Raw genomic sequence first — 17,036 nt, 5'->3', positions numbered from 1 at the left:
CTATTCAGAGTTTAAACCAGGAGACAAAACTGGCCCACTCTCTCCATCATCACACTTCCTCTCTGTACATATCTCACCTTTCGCACCACGACACTCATTTCTGGACTTGCACAGCACAGTGCACTTTATATTTAATTTAATTTTTATACCACACCATACTGCACACGGACACTTTACGGTCCTTTACACCACACCATACCGCACACGGACACTTTAAAGTCCTTTACACCACACCATACCGCACACGGACACTTTACGGACCTTTACACCACACCATACCGCACACGGACACTTTATGGACAACCCACCACTATAATTGTCTACTGTTTACACTCTGTTACACATTGTTTACTGTTTACTGTTTCACTGTTTACTGCCGTTTTTTGTATATTCACATTTATAGATCTTTGTATATGTTTTATATCTTTATATTCTATATTTTATTTTATTTTATTATTTTATATAGTTCATTTATACCTCATACTTATTTATCTGCCTTCTTTTCTTTTTACCCCATCCTATTCCCTCATGCCGGACCGTCGTATAAAGCATTTCACTGCATGTCGTACCCTGTATGTATGTGTATGTGATGAATAAAATTTGATTTGATTTTGATTTGATACCAATAACAATTTTTCCATTGATTTATTGTATTTGTCAACATATTTGTGCTAATTTGTTTTTTTTTTTTAAAAACTCGCCATATTGTGGCTGGGTTGGTCCCATTGCTGTGTAGCTTCCCAGGCTATTAAGAGACCACCTTAAAATTTTTAAGCTTATGAAATATAATGCGAATATCAGATCATTACAGAATACACTCTCTAACATCAGATTTAACAACAACGTTCCAATAAAAGACCAATAAATTACAGTTAGGTAATAATCTTCAGTCTCAAAATATAACATTTCAAGTAATATCTTGGAAACTTCAGCCAATCAGCACCGTTATCACGTTTTTTTTCTTTCATCTCATTGAAATATGTAAGTATGAGCACATTTTTATCTCGGAAGTCAATAATTTCCCAAAATTTGTAGACCAGTGTAATGAATTCATCCAACCTCATTATGGTGAACCCTTTACCCCACGTCTCATTTGAATCCAGAGAACTTGGTCTTAAGTCTTTATTTGAAGGACGTCAGTGACTCAGCTGTTTGGACAGCCAGAGAAAAGTTCATTCCAACAGCTGGGTGCCAGTAAAGAGCAGAATCTTTATACATATTGTAGATATAACTTGTACCATGAGGGATGGTGGGTGCAGTCGAGCCACGCTACAGGAACAGAGGGAACACTGTGCAGAAAACAGGACTAGGACGAGGACGAGGACGCAAGTGCAGGTTCTAAACGGTTAAACATCACGAAGAAGACGAAAACTTAATCCAAAACCGATTGCAAAAAAACAGGCAAGGGTCAGGTGATGAGCAGCATTGATTAGAGCAGGCAAGAAGAAGATGATACAGGATCATGGAATCAAAAGGCTTGACATAGAGCGTATATTTCCCAATGGATGTGTGAACTTAGAGTCCTTTCAGACTGGGAGTGTTGCTGTAAAGTTGATTGAGTCAGGGGTAGTGAAAGCTCCGTGGTTCTTATTAGAGGTTCATGAGTTCAAATGATGTTTCGACATGAAACCTAAATCTGACCCCAAACTAGCTACAAGCTACTATCTAATGACCTTTTAGAGCTTAGTCAACAACATAGTCATCCAGTATACAACAGAGCAGCTCATTTGGAGCCATTTCCCACATCAACTGTGTCAAGGTAATATCACAAAAGGATTAAATAAATATCACAAAAGAATATATTTGGATCGGTGAATCTGATCAACAGGTTTCAGCAAAGTCTTTAAACCCAAATACTTCACATTTTCAGATAACTTTTTGAGGACATTGAGAAAGGGATGCCATGGATTTCTCTTTACATAGAGAAATATTTCAAACAATGTTCTGATGTATAGACATTATCCACTCCAAAAAACACTATTTTCCATTATATCTTATTAAATTTAAGTAATAATGTACATCAATGTCTGTACTTGCACTTTTGTGGAAAATGATTAGATTTACTTGCACTAACACAAGATCTTGGCAGGCACAAAATATTCATATATATATATATATAAATTTCATCCATCTGTCCAATCCAAATGTCTGTCCTGTCTGTCCATCCACCCATCTTTTCTTCCTTCCATTTAATACTTCCATCCATCTATTCACCATCCATTCACCCATCCATCCTTCTTTTCTTCCTTTCATTTCACCCATCCATTCATCCATCCATCCATCCTTCCTTCCTTCCTTCATCCAGTTATGGCATTTATGGTGGTTGGTAGATGCCTGGTGCTGGGATTTAAACTCACAACCTTCTGATTAAAAGTTCAAGCTAACATTTCCCACTTCCCATTCATCAGAAACAATGTATCAAACTCAAATCTTGAAATTTCTTTCTTTCTTGTTGTTTTGAATGGAGGGGTTTAAATTGTTTGGCGGAATTACACCTAAAACAAGAGGCATTTCACATTTTCTCTAACAGCCTGTATTCATATTCCGATGCACACTCCAGTTCCCCGTTCGAGTAAACAACGGGAAGTAAAATGTGTCCACTTTGGACAAGGTTCACTTTGATAAAAAAAAAAAAAAAAAAGGACATGGAAAAGCCTGGACCATTCCCAAGATTAGAGAACATCGATGACCTTTGTGTCTTTGAAAAGAATTCAACTCGCTGCGTTGTTTCACCATTGCACTTTTATCACTGAGCGACTCAAGATGTACTCATTAATTTTTCCTATTAAGAGTGCTCCTTGAGAAATCTCATTTACACTCAATTTCTGCTAAAAGTGTCCTTGATTACAGGCCGCAATCGGTTCGGAGGAGGAATACCAAAGCGGATCGGCGAGTGGAGAGGAAACCGCATTAGCTCTCGACAGTTCACCACTTGGAACCTGTTAATTCATCCGTCTGAAAAGATTATTGCGAAGGGGAGAATTTTTGTATGCATAACATGCCTTCATTTGCTTTTGTCTCTTGTGGTAAAAGCAAAGGATTAAATTGTTATCGATATGATGTTCCTATGATGACTGGGAGCAAGTGAAAACCAATGCATTTGTTAAACAAAGCATATCGCCAAGACTTAACTCAGACCTCGCAAGACTGAACACCTATGCCCTGAATTTTCATTGTGCAGGAAATGATCATTAGCCGGACACATGTAGTCATTATTTACATCGGAGTAGTTTACTTTTGTAATGTCAGCCTACAGCACGCTTTGTTCAGTGATCGCATGTCAGCCCCATAAGCAGATCTAGCATTGCTAAGAAATTGCATCACACTGATTAAAGTTGCAATAAAGAAAACAGGAAGATGATGGCAAAGATTCTCAGACAGCAGAAGTTAATTGTGCATTCATGAAGCAGGCTCGGCACTCAGCATTTCTAATCATCTCTAAGAGGAAACTCGATCTCAAAATGCTTTCCTGCTCCAAAAAAAAATGTTTTATTAAAAAAATGACCAGGACTGGTCTTGTTTCGGTCCTGGTCACACTGATTGTCTCAGTAGGATTTTTTAGGTGCATGTAGTCAAAGCAATCAATTCATGTTGACCAATTATTTTGCATTATTAGACAGTCTTGAGGATAATAAGACAATTTTGGGTGTAAAGGACACAATTAGCCACTAACTGAGACAAACAGGAGACGAGGACGACTTCAGAAAGTTTGTACCATGTCTGGTAGACTAGGGGGTCTCCAAACTTTTGTATACCACAGTCAAGGTACATTTTGGAATTCATGCAGACCGGGTTTTTGCCACAATTCTGAGGGTTTCACACATTTATGGTATGGAACATGTGACCTGCTCATAGAGACAAAACCATATTTCAGATGAGTCCGCACACGCTTTTTGGTTAAAGGTTATTTCTTTTTTCCCCTTTTTCTCTTCTGTAGCTGTCTCTCAGTTATCACCAAATGCCCGACATTCCCTTTACCCTTCTAAAACGCTGCGGTACGTAAATTTGGATAGTGGCTCTTAAACGCACAATAAACATTAGCGTGTTACATCTACAGACATTTTTCTCCGAACATTCTTGAGTCCCACAAGCACTCGAAAGGAATATTCAGAAACAGTTATATACAGCAATAAATATGAATGATGCATCCGTTATCCACTTTTCCATTATGCAATTCCTTATCACACCACTGAAATACCTCATTTACCTGTTTTGCAAAGGATTGCTTCCAATACTCAATGTTTGAATAAAGTTTTACACGTTTTCAAAACGCACACATAAATATGGAAAGATCCCAATTGTGTATACAGATGGTCCCACACTTAACGATGTTTTTTTTGATCATATGTTGACGATAGTGATATGACAATTGTTTAAATATTTTTCTCGCGGCAGGCATGAGAAGCGGTGTATGCTCTACCCTTGACTAGCGAACTGGTGCTAGTATTAAAGAATAATTATATATTTTATATATATATATATATATATATATATATCTCCTCACCTCGCTACATCAGTACTCGACTTACTAACACCTTTGTGGTTGAATGAGAACAAATATCCAGCCTACTCCAAAATCTAGCAGAACACCTTCCCAGAAGAGTAGCGGTTAACAGAAAATGGGGGATAAATGTTCCTATAATGTTTCTCTAACATATTCACATAGAGGCGTATACTGTAGGTAAATCACTTCTTACGCATATCTGGTATTTTTCTATTCTCTTTTCTTGCACCATATTGCAAAAGAATAAATCTATTCAGAGTAATGGCTCCTGTTTTTGTCCAATTAGTGATGCTTGCTAAGATTGTCTTCCTGGAGTTTCTGACAGGTTCATTACTCGGCCCCTCGACTTGGCTTGCTACTGTGTATTAAAACTCTTTAATGAGTCGTCTCAACTTTCTGTATGCTGAAATATTGATGCTTTTGAAGGCACTAACTACAGAGGAGAAGAACTGAGGGGAAAATAAGCATTCCAGACTGGCTAAGCTGCTTTATTTAAAGCTTATAGTGTCAAACTTCAGCAAACATCATATCCGTGTGTATAAAGATGTGTGTAAAACTAGCAAGTTTCTCATTTACAGGGATTTATGATTTTGTAATCTTGATGGACGACTCTTCACATTTGGTCACTGCATGCAAACTTGAGGTAAACATGGACAATCAACTATCCCTTTCTTCTCTTATTGCTAATCAAACATGCTAACACTTGGATTTTGTATGCACAAAACATTTGACCTCTTCAACTGATCCAGAATGCAGCCACACGACTCGTTTAAACCCTCCGTAGGGTGAATATTCCACACCATTGCTACGTACCTCCACTGACTTCCTGTAGCTGCAAGAGTCAGATTTCAAACAATGATGCTCACTTTTAAAAACAAAAATGGACCAGCACCCTTCTACCTTAAAGCAGTTACCTCACCTACACTGTAACTAGCTCTCTCTATCCTCTACCACTGGTCCTACCATCTCCCAAGGTCCAATGCCCCAAGACTCTTCTCGGTACTGGCACCTAGGTGAGGGAACAAACTTTTACTTGATGTCCAAACAGCTCAGTCTATAGTCTTCAAATGACTTTTTGTGAGAAGGTGAATAGTGGTCCAACATGGATTGAACCATGAGTTCATCCCTCTCAAATTAAAATAATGATGATGATGACAATGATTATTATTATCTCACTGAACTGTTATACTTTCCAGAAAGTGCTAAAAGAACAACAAAAGTGTTGATTTAACTTTTTTCAAGGTAATTTCTGTCCAACTGAACTGTTGTAGGCAATTATTTAACAGGATGGAATTCGCTGTGTCACACTGCACTGCAATTAAAGAGCATTTAATTATTGGAACACCACCTTTGTCAATGGCCCAGGTAGCTAAAACAAATCTATTCTGCTAAAATAAATCTCTTGAAGTTTAATTCAATATTCAAAGGAAATAGTAATTATTAGAGTCCTAGTTGTTATTTTTATCCAGAAGGTAAGTTGAATAGGCTTTTCTGGACATCCCATTTTGTATATTCTATATTCTGTCTTAATTGGTTTGCTATTAGAATACAATCTACTCTTTTGGGAAGATCTTGAGACCACTGAGTATTTAAGTATTCACCAGATGTTGGGGTGCAACTGTTTGGATTTGTGGTTAGGTATTGATGTAGGGGAGATGAGGCGGTTTGGGGTGCTGTCAGCCTTCAAATCCATACCAAAATACTTCTGCAGTGTGGAAGTGGGGGAAGTGGTAGCTTGTTGGATAAAGTTGGACTTCTGATCAGAAGGTCATGAGTTCAAATCCCACCACTACCAAGCTGCCACTGCTGGGTTCTTGAGTGATGAACCTTGGTGAATCATGTCTTCCTGGAGCTTACTTTGTTCACAGGGGATTTGTCATTATGGAAATGCCATGCTTTAAGCCTGTTTGTTTCACTGAAAAGAAAATCGTAATGCTACAGCAAAAAAAGCCATTCTAACAAACGTATGCTTCAAGCTTTGTGGAAACTTTTATATTTGCGGCATTTGGTGGCTCTTATCCAGAGCAACTTATGGAGGGTTTTAAAGTCTCAATGAGTAAACATATTCTAATGATGGTTCAGTAGGACTAAGAATATCATCAGTGAAAAAGTCTGTTTTGAGAGAAAAGCAATTAGTTAGAAAGCAATTTCTTTAAGAGGAGCTAATTTCAGAACCTCTCACAAAAGTAGGTCTTTAGACATCATTTGAAGAACTAGGTACCAAAACAGACAATAGTCTGGAAGCATGTTTTCCTTAAACCTCACCTGAGAGATGGTGGGAGCATTTGAGCATTGATTGAGGACTAGAGGGAACATGGTTGAGTGCTGAGTTAGATAAGTGCTATTAGTTTGAGGTGTACTAGTCCATTTAGCTTTGTAGGCGAGCAGTGGGGTTTTTAATCTGATGCAAGCAGCTACAGGAAGCCCGTTTGATGAATGAACCCATATTTGATGGTCAGCTGCACTTGAATTGAATACATTTTAGCATACATGAGTGGGCATATTTATGCCAGACACGATTATCTAGAGAGACTAACATTTGTGCCATTATACAACTGATGGGTAAGGTTTGCTCAAGGTGGAGGTAAGTACCTTGGTCAAAGGGGGTGAAGGGCCTTGCTTAAAGTGGCCTTGGTCAAGGGGGTGGGGTAAGGGCCTTGCTTAAGGGAGGGGTAAGGGCTTTGCTCAAGGGGGGATAAGGGCTTTGCTCAATTGGGGTTATGGGCCTTGCTAAAGGGAGGGTAAGGGTCTTGCTCAAGGTGGAGGTGAGGACCCTGGTCGCTCAAGGGGGGGTATGGGCCTTGCTAAAGGGATGGTAAGGGTCTTGGTCAAGTTGGAGGTAAGGACCTTGGTCAAGGGGGAGGGAAGATCTTACTTAAGGCCGGGTAAGGGGTTTGCTAAAGGGGGTAAGGACCTTGCTCAAAGTCCCAACAGTGGCAGCCCGGTACAGCTAGTATTTAAACTCATGACCTGCCCCTGCCCCAGTGTGCACAGCGCAGTATGCCGATAATGCAGATCAACTTTTGACTTCAGTTGAACTTGATGTGAACTGCATCCTTAGGGACCCTCTCCTTAGATAAAGTGATCAGGCCAAAGCTAGAATTAGAAGTGTAATGAGATGCAGCCCTCTCAAGTACCTCAATATGCTAATACAGCAACACCGAGAGTTAGACTGCGAGATATAAAATTCATAAAGCCAGTGTGTTTGGCGATGTGCTGCTGAGAGGCAGAACCTGTTCCTCTAAATAAATATCCAGTCAATCACTTTTATGTTGTCTTTATCGGTACGGCGAGATCCTGTAAATGCACGTTCAACAAAGCAGCAGGTGTGAAGCGAAAACACACACACACATTTCATTGCAAAGCATCATTACCCACTAGCTGCATTTTCGGCTGGAAATTCCCTACTTGTTCATTCAAAGATTCCGACTCTACAGGGAAACATGGTTAAAACTCAAGTCAGATGTGATTGATGCACGGTAAAGGGGGAGCTGCAGAGATATGGAAATACTGTATTCCTATTCACAGGCCAGTGTGCCTTATTTTTAGAAGAGGCAGCTGCCTGCGCAGATCTACTGCAGCCAAGTGTCAGACATAAAAAGGCTTCTCTTCCCTCCCCCCAAGTGTGCATTAAGTCATCAGTGTGACAAGTGAAATTACATGCAGGTCACTGAAGCTGCTGGCAAATCTTTTGTGCAATGAAAACACTTCACACTGCTGATAACCGTTTGTAATGGCTTAAACTCACTCAAGCATCAAGAATCGAAAATATACCTTGGAAAGGAATGCACTGGGGAAACACAATGTCTTCATGCTGAAATGTCATGCAGATTTGTTTAGAGTCGTTCAAGACATTAAGCAATAAGGAGCTTGCTCATATGCAGCCTTATCTGTAAAAGATAATGGCAGATATATATAGTATATAAGTGCCTGGTGCTGAATCATTGTATGAATCCAGATAAAATCGGACCATATGACTTTTGTATAAAATAAATCCTACACTTAGGTACCATTGCTACCCATGCATAACTTTAGGATTTTATTTGAACTGGATTTGCAACCAGAGGTCCGACCAGATCATGTCAGATCCCCAAGCAAGGATGTTTTTATTTAACAAAAAAGGGTGATGGAGACATCAGAAATTGTTAATTAAACTAGACTTTATGCACAAAGGCATTGCGGCACCCAACATTTCAAGCGACAGTATATGTGGTTCTTTCACAGTGTGACTACAAATTTCACGGCAATTGTATAGGACGTCCTTGGATGTGGTAGCATTGAATTTTCCATGCACTAGGAGACTAGAAGTATTTAAAAGAAATAACCCAGAAATTACTGAAAATTCAAAAATGTGCAAAAGAGTGTGCTCTGGAGGCCTGGAGGGGAATAGACAGAGATACCCTTGACAAGGTGTGCCCTCTGATATGAGGGAAATATTCCAGGTTGCCATAACAGACACTCAAATTGTTCTAGCATAATAATGCCCCTCTGCACAAAGCCAGCACCATGGACATATGCTTTACATGAGGTACAGTGGAAGATCTTTAGAGCTATAAAAACGTTTGGATGAATAGGAACGCTGACTGCACCAAGCATCCTCACCTCACCTACATCAATACCTGACTTTACTATCGCCCTGATGGTTAAATGAGCCCAAATGTCAACACTCCAAAATCTAGTAAAACATCTTCCCAGAAGAGGAGAGGTTATATAAAGAGCAAATAGTGGCTAAATGTGGAATGGGATGGTTCAAAAAGCACAGACCAATCTTAGTAAGGTGTCCACAAACTTTAGTGATTATACGGCTGGTCCAGTACACAGTCAAATAATAAAAAAAATTCCTCTAGGATTATGATGTTAAAACAAAAACACAATATTCTACAAAAAGACACACAAGGCTTTGCAGAGCTACATGCACAACTAAAAAGTGCACTTGTGCAAGCTAATTTATCAAAAATAGAATAGGCACAGTTCAGGACAATACACAGTTCGAGCATTAAGATATTATCACGACTTTACATCAATAATCATAGTGAATGTATAAATGATTTTGGTTAGCAACATTTCGAGGATGTAGAATGGTATCTGGGTATAAGAGTGTGTTAGTGTTGGTAAATACATTTTGTATGCATTTTGGTGTCAGTCCCTGGGTATTGAGGAGTCTGATGGCTTGGGGGAAGGAACTGTTATACGGTGTGCTTCAGTACCAGACAGCAGGAGGGTGAAGACTTTGTATGAGGGGTGCATGGGGTCATCCACAATGCTGCTGGCTTGGTGATGTAAATGTTCATGAAGGAAGGAAGAGGGACCTCGATGATCTTCTCATCTCTTTTCACTTCGGGCTGCAGGGTCTTTCGATCTGAAAAGGTGCAATTTCCCAACCAGGCGGTGAAGCAACTGCTGAGGATACTTTCGATATATATTCCTGTGTAGAATGTGTTAAAGATGGGGATGGGAGCTGGCCTTTTCTTACAGAAAGTAAAAACACTGCTGGGCTTTGTTGGTAATCAATTTGGTTTTGAGCAATCCAGGTGAGGTTTTTTTCTCAGAGGACTGCCAAGGGCTCTTGAAAATGATCACAGATGATCCATTGAGATTCCAGTCGGGTTTGGTATTGTGTATCCAACAGTTATTTTCACTCTAGTAAATAACACATGCACAATACTGGGTAAACTGAATAAAGGAGGGATAGGGTGAAAAAAATATGAGCAGAATCCAAACAAAAAAATTATAATGATGCTATACACACAGGCTACAAGTACTAGCATAAACACTAGCTAGCTACTAGTGGGTATTTTTTTTGCATAACTATCCAACAGGTAGCCACAACTGTATATATCCAAAGTCAAGACTGAACCTTTAGTCACTTTTTTTTTCTCCAGATTGGCAAAATTGGGCAATTATGACAGATTGTCCGTTATCACATTATTTTCTCCAGGCTTGTGACAGCTTTAATATGAATAGCTGCAGATTGAATGTAATATCTGGATTTATGGTGGACTGTCTCCATGTCAAACTGTCTGACATGTAGTAGTAGTAGTAGTACTACAAGCTGTCAAGTGCCTTCTTTATGGCCGGAAATTCAATTTCTATCATGGAATACAGAATTATATTGTTTCTTTTGGCAGCTTTTTTATTCAGGTGGATAAGTACATACAGTAAGGAGAGTCTCAATTACCACAGCAAAGCAATCAATCTATGCAAGATACAGTTGATCAGGATTGGCGAGGAATAATGTTTGGTATGTATGAAGGTGGTAAAAGAACAAGGTCTGTTAGTCTGCATGGTGTATGCCATGGGCACTTTTTCAGGCTCTGACATGATCTGATGGTGATGGTAGTCTTGGCATTTCTGAGCCACTCAACAACTCATCGTTTTGAGGTATGTACTGAATTTGGTGACACTGTTGCCCTTCTAGAAGTCTTCTTTTAGCTCTGCTTGACTGGTCCAACCTGCTCTCAGGGTAAGAAGTAGGTACACATCAAGACTTTTCTCTGTTCTGGCACTGAGGTGGTGGAATAAACTTCCCCAAGATGGCTGAACAGCTGAATCTTTAAACGACTTGGTGAAGACCTTTCTCTTCCTGAAACACTTAAGCTAGCACTTATTTTCTTTATTTGATTTACGCCTATGTTTATTCTACAAAAATATATAAAAGTGTGTTCTAATTCCTGATGGTATCCTAAGTCTGTAACCTAGTGAACAAATTGATTTATTTAAAGCACTTTTGTACAACACTCTGGACAAGGGCATCCACTAAATGCTGTAAAAGTAAATCAACATACATCTACCATCCTTTCTAAGGAACAATAAGCTCCAGGGGGCTTCCTCCATGAGCGTTTCAGTGGTTATCATCTCCCAAACGGTCTTTATTTATGTCGCTAGCTTAGTTGACAAGCTCTTGGGTGATGCTGGCAAGGGCTGGGATCTTGTAACTGGATGGTGTCCTGAACAACAGCAGCAGCTTATCTGGGAAGTGAAGAACACATCAAAAACCTGCTTAAGCTCCTTCAGCTGCTGTGCTGGCAGATGGCTGTACTTAGTTCCTAAAGTCTCATTTTAAACCATTCCCCTGGTTCTCATTCTGCTCCTTCACTTTACAAATCAGCTTCAGTACAACAGCAGTGCAATCTTTTACATGTATTTTTCTGCCATTCTTTGAGGAAATTTGCATGGTACACCTGCTGGTGTTTACCTCACAGGTAACTGGACCAGTCCAATAAATCACCTCGTAGCTCACTGCTGGAAATTGGCAATAGGCTCGAATTCTCACACTGTGAAATCCTTTTCATGGCAGCGCGTTTCCTGACCCCTTTATAGATTTTCTACTGTCTTACTCAGATTTTTCTCCATTAATACTTTCATCTGCAAAAGCAAAACCCGCAACTCCTCCAGCTGGGGACTGACTTTTCCCTTCCCAGCTGGCTTGCAGCAAATCCAAAGACTCTTTACTTATACAAGAATTGAATAAGCGATAAATCTATGGACACCTGTGGCAACTCGTGGTGGCCAAGAAGCAGGAAGACAGCAGCCTTTTGTACCAATGGTGTCAGAAACAAACTTACACAGAATGGCACTCGAATTAAAGTGCTATACACAGCATCGTTTCTAGGCACAGGCAAATTAGGTGATCGGCTCTGGCGCAACCAGCTGCAGGGGGGGCGCCAGTGAGCCACCTTTGTTATTTAAATTATTTACCTTTTTTCTGCTAAAGTTGAATATACAGTATATGTTTACATAGATGAATTCGGGCAATAATTATTAAATGTGTTAAACATTTTTTATTGAAGGTTGCAAATAATTTGTATGTTGTGGGGGTGAAGCCATGGTGGGATTGTGACAATAGAAATCTTGCCTAGTGCGACAAAAAAGCTTGAAACGGCCCTGGCTATAGAGGCCCATCTGGTTTTAGAAGTGATTTGCTGATTTCCTATCTCTAAAATCCACATCTGCTGGCACAACTGCTTGATGAGCTTGGACATAACATTTTTTTTTTATCTGTCACCATTCCACAAGGATCCCAACCCTTGAAAATCATAGCAGCATTTACTTGGCGTACTGATGGAATGGAAAGGGTTTGGGAATCTTATTGAGCATGATCACCAACCAGAAATGTACTATATGGACAAAAGAATTGGGACACCTGTCCTTTTCTCCCATATGTAGTTCTTCTCCAAACTTTTACCAGAAAGCTGATACAAACAATTGTATCGGACGTCTTTGGATGGGGTATAATAACACTTGAAACCCAAACCTGTTTCAGCATGGCAATGCCCCTGTGCACAAAGAGAGGGTGGAAGATATGCTTTTCCATGAAGATGTTTAGAGATGAAGATTTTAAGTGGCCTGCTATAGAGCTGAACCCTACTGAAAACCTTTGGGATGAATGTGAACGCTGAGAGCACCCCAGTCCTCCTCACAACCACATCTACATCAGTATCTGACTTTACCAACACTCTTTTTTCTGATGAACACAAATGTCCACAGGCACACTCCAAAATCTAGAGAAACATCTTCCCAGAAGTATGGAGCAAATAAAAAATTGCGATGCTAAAAAAGCACATACCATACTTATGACCGGGTGTCAATATAGTGTATGTACTGATAGCCTGCTTTTCTCTAATGGACCTACAGTACCATGTCCATCAAAATCCTCTCGTATGGGTTGGGGCAACTGGCAAAGGAATCAGATAGGTAATATCACTCTAGTACATGTTTTCAGACACTCCGAGTAGGTTTGATAGTATGTAATGGAAACAGCATTTGTGCAGATGAACAGATATAGAGCTAAATTGTAGCGAGGAACGAGAACATGCCTTCTCCAAGAGTAAGCCACACACTCATCGAAAATGATCTATTTCTGATTCAGATCATTTCCAAGCTGTGTTTTTATCACGGACAATGCGAAGAAGCCAGGCAAGACTCCAATGCCTTGGGTATACAGTATGATTTAAACCTCAGGAGTCTTGGGTGCCAGGAACAACCACTGATGCCATTTATTAGAGGACACTCAGTCTGAATGGAAGAGAAATACAGTGAGAAAGTTACACCAATCCTCGTGTCTGCCTGCATATACTGTCTCTTTCTTCACACCAAACAAATTCGCTGTACTATACAGTCCTGTATGTGAGTTAATGAATTGTACTGCTTTCAGTGATACAAATCTTACACTATACCCAATTCACATATACTCATACTCATAGGAGAACAATATGGGTAGTTTTTCCCCCTAAGAAAAATCTAAATGAAAAAGGAGGAACTAATTCGAAAATAAATGCAATAAATAGCCTCTTCTGACAATCAAATTAGCTTATATTGCAGCTAGCATTGCTAATAATAGTGAGTAGAACAAAAATCAAGCAGAAAAGCACCCCCAAGCCTCATATCTGCATTGTTTAATCTCTCGGCATGCATCCAGTAAAGCAGAGAAAGGCCAGGCAGATGTACTGACCCCAAACTTTTCACATATATATGCAAAGTATAGCTACAAAACCCACCAGACAAAATCCACCTCAGTGGTTTTTGAAACTTTTCCATCACATTAATTTTAAAAATAAAACGTGGAGATTTTAAAGGAAGGTTTTAATAAAAACCTGTTACACCCTGACAGACGTTTCAGCCACTGGTACATCTCAGTGAGTGATCTCCGTGACCTGCGGTGGTTAATTTCCAAAATTACATCTGGTACATTTTGGCATATTGAGATAGGGTATTCAGCCAGCAGAGCCACCTCCAGGTTTTGGGGAGCTGTCTGCCAGCTCTTCATCCATGGTTTTCCCCCCAAGCTTTTTTTTTTTTTCCCCAGTCAGCCAAAGAACCAATCAACACACCCACTCACTTTCAGCTCTGGCAAGCCTCTCAAAATGCAGTAAGTAATTTTCAGTATCCTCACCTGCTTCAAAGGGTGTCATGTTTGGCTCCCTGCTGTCAGGATTCCGATCGGATTTGACGTTTCTCCCTCCTGAATCCGAGATAGAGAAGCGTTCTCGAGGGTTGGTTTGTGAATCCACCACGGTCACACTATATTATGACTATTACTGTATCACAGTACAGTATCCCATTCCTGTTTACTAATTTAATACAAAAATAAACACCAGACTTCATATATATATTTTACATTAAATTATATCCAACAAAAAGGAATTTTAATAGACTTGTCCTAACGTTTCTATTAAAGTATTGGATAACTTTTCCAGCCATATATGAATATTGTATTCCTCTCATAGGGAAATTCTTAGATTGCAGCTGCTCACAGTAAAAAATGTAAGTTAAAAAAAAAAAAAGAAAGAAAAAAAAAATGAATATAGATGTTTTATAACGGAAATGAAATGTATGTATAGCAGCAGTGAAGTCAGTAATAGTTAAATAAAAATAAATTTACTTATGTAACTAATTATTATCATTGCACTGAGATTAATGCACATATTTGCCCAAAGTATTAACAATATATGTGTGGCATGAAAATCTATAAATATATGTATATTTTCACAACGTACATCATGTCGAGATCACGGAAAAATTGAGTTGTGATCCAGAAAAAAACAAGAAAAATAATATTATGATGCACGGTCTCTTAGGACTTCTGTATACCACCGTTTTGGGGGCACACAATTATATAAAAATATACAAGTTTACATTTTTTCTTTCTACGAGACCCAAGCAATTTACTTTACAATTTACATTTAACGTCCCTATCCAAAGTGACTTACATTTATCTCATTCGTACAACTGAGTAGCTATGGGGGTTAAGGGCCTTCCTCAGGGGCCCAGAAGTGTCAGCTTGTTGTGGCTGGGATTTGAACTCATGATTCATGACTCAAAATCCAATCCATTAACCACTAAGCCACCGCCCAGACCTGTTTCCGCAAGACACAAAAGTGTGCACTTGGAGTGGAAGATCTCCTCCTATCGAGCTCAACCCTATTAATGATTTTTTCATGCTGACTGCACCTCAGGCCTCCTCACCTCACCTACCTGGCTTTACTAACACCTTAATGACTGAACGAGCACAACATCTAGCGGAACATCTTCCCAGAAGTATATATAGAATATAGAATAGCTGTGTTCAATACTGCGAATGAGAGACAGAATCCTCAGCCAGACCATATTATAAAAAAAAGGCTGTTTTTATTATATATATATATATATATATATATATATATATATATATATATATATATATATATATATATATATATATATATATTAAAAAAGGTTCAAGCATTTAACAAGCAGGGGGAAACGGGGAGAAAGAAACGAGTCTAGTTAATTAACACAAGCCGACTGACTTTTTTTCTTTGAATAGTAATGTTTGTGTAACGCATGCTGATACGATCACATCATTAACTCATGGATTTATTTAGCACTATTAATCTGTCATAGGCGAATAATAAAGAGAGCCGGTTTAATAAACCTGTGAAATTGCACTTTTTTGTTTTTTTTTTCTTTTAAGGCCTCCATGGCAACTATATTTGTAAAAGCTTTTTACCCCAAAAAAAAAAATAAAAATCAGCATTCTGTGTCTGGAAGTGTAGAGTGCAGTGAATCACAAGGCTTCATGCATGTTGGTGGACTTATGAAATGCAACTTAGATGGATGCAGAGAGTTGCCTGGATAACAGGCAAAAAGTACTGTATCTTCACTGTACTTTAATATATTGGCATCATTTTGAAAAAAAAAAAAATGTATAGATTATTTGGATTATGTTTCAACAGATGGATGGATGGACGGATGATAGAACGTCACCATAACGCAAACGGTACGTACATTAAATAGATATAAAGCAGCTACCCATGTGATGCGATACGATTCACATCTATTACGAAGCAGTGCGAATCTGATTTAGAATCGATTTCGAACGTATTGTAGGTGATTCGATGCAATAAGATTCATTCGAAAAATGCGACGTTGAATATGGATGATGATATGGTACAGACAGTTAAATTTTATTTCTTCGTTTCAGACAGACAGCAAAGCATCAATGTACTTAGTCCTAACACATGGCCTTTTTCACAAACGGGCCTTTGTAATGCTAAAAACAATGAAATAAAACCTGACGTTCTTTTCCTGTTCTGTCTCCAGCACGTTACAGCTCTACCTCTGCCATGTTAATCTGTATTCTATGTGACTCTCAGGAAACGCCTCGGTCTCCGTGTTGTGATACGTCATATTAATTAAATATTAATAAATATTGGTCACAAATGATTAGTCACTTTATTTCTATACTGCGTTCATAATAATCTCCACTCTTCTGAGAAAGATGTTCCTGGTGTGCAGTCAGCATTCCGATTCATCCCGTGTTCAATAGGGCTGCTCTATTGAAGGAGATCTTCCACTCTAACCGATATCTTCCTGTACCTGGTTTGTCATGCTGGAACAGGTTTGAGTCTCCTTGTTCACGTGAAGGGAAAATGATTTATGTGCGCCTCTGATTTGATAATAACTTTGTAGAAGAACTACATATAACTGAAAAGATCAGGTGTCCCATTACAATACTTGGTCCAGTCAAAATCACTTGGGATTAAATATTTTG

Source organism: Silurus aristotelis (genome assembly GCF_946808225.1).
Source record: "Silurus aristotelis genome assembly, chromosome: 3".
Classification (NCBI taxonomy): Eukaryota; Metazoa; Chordata; class Actinopteri; order Siluriformes; family Siluridae; genus Silurus; species Silurus aristotelis.
Note: the sequence above shows the minus strand (reverse complement) of the source record.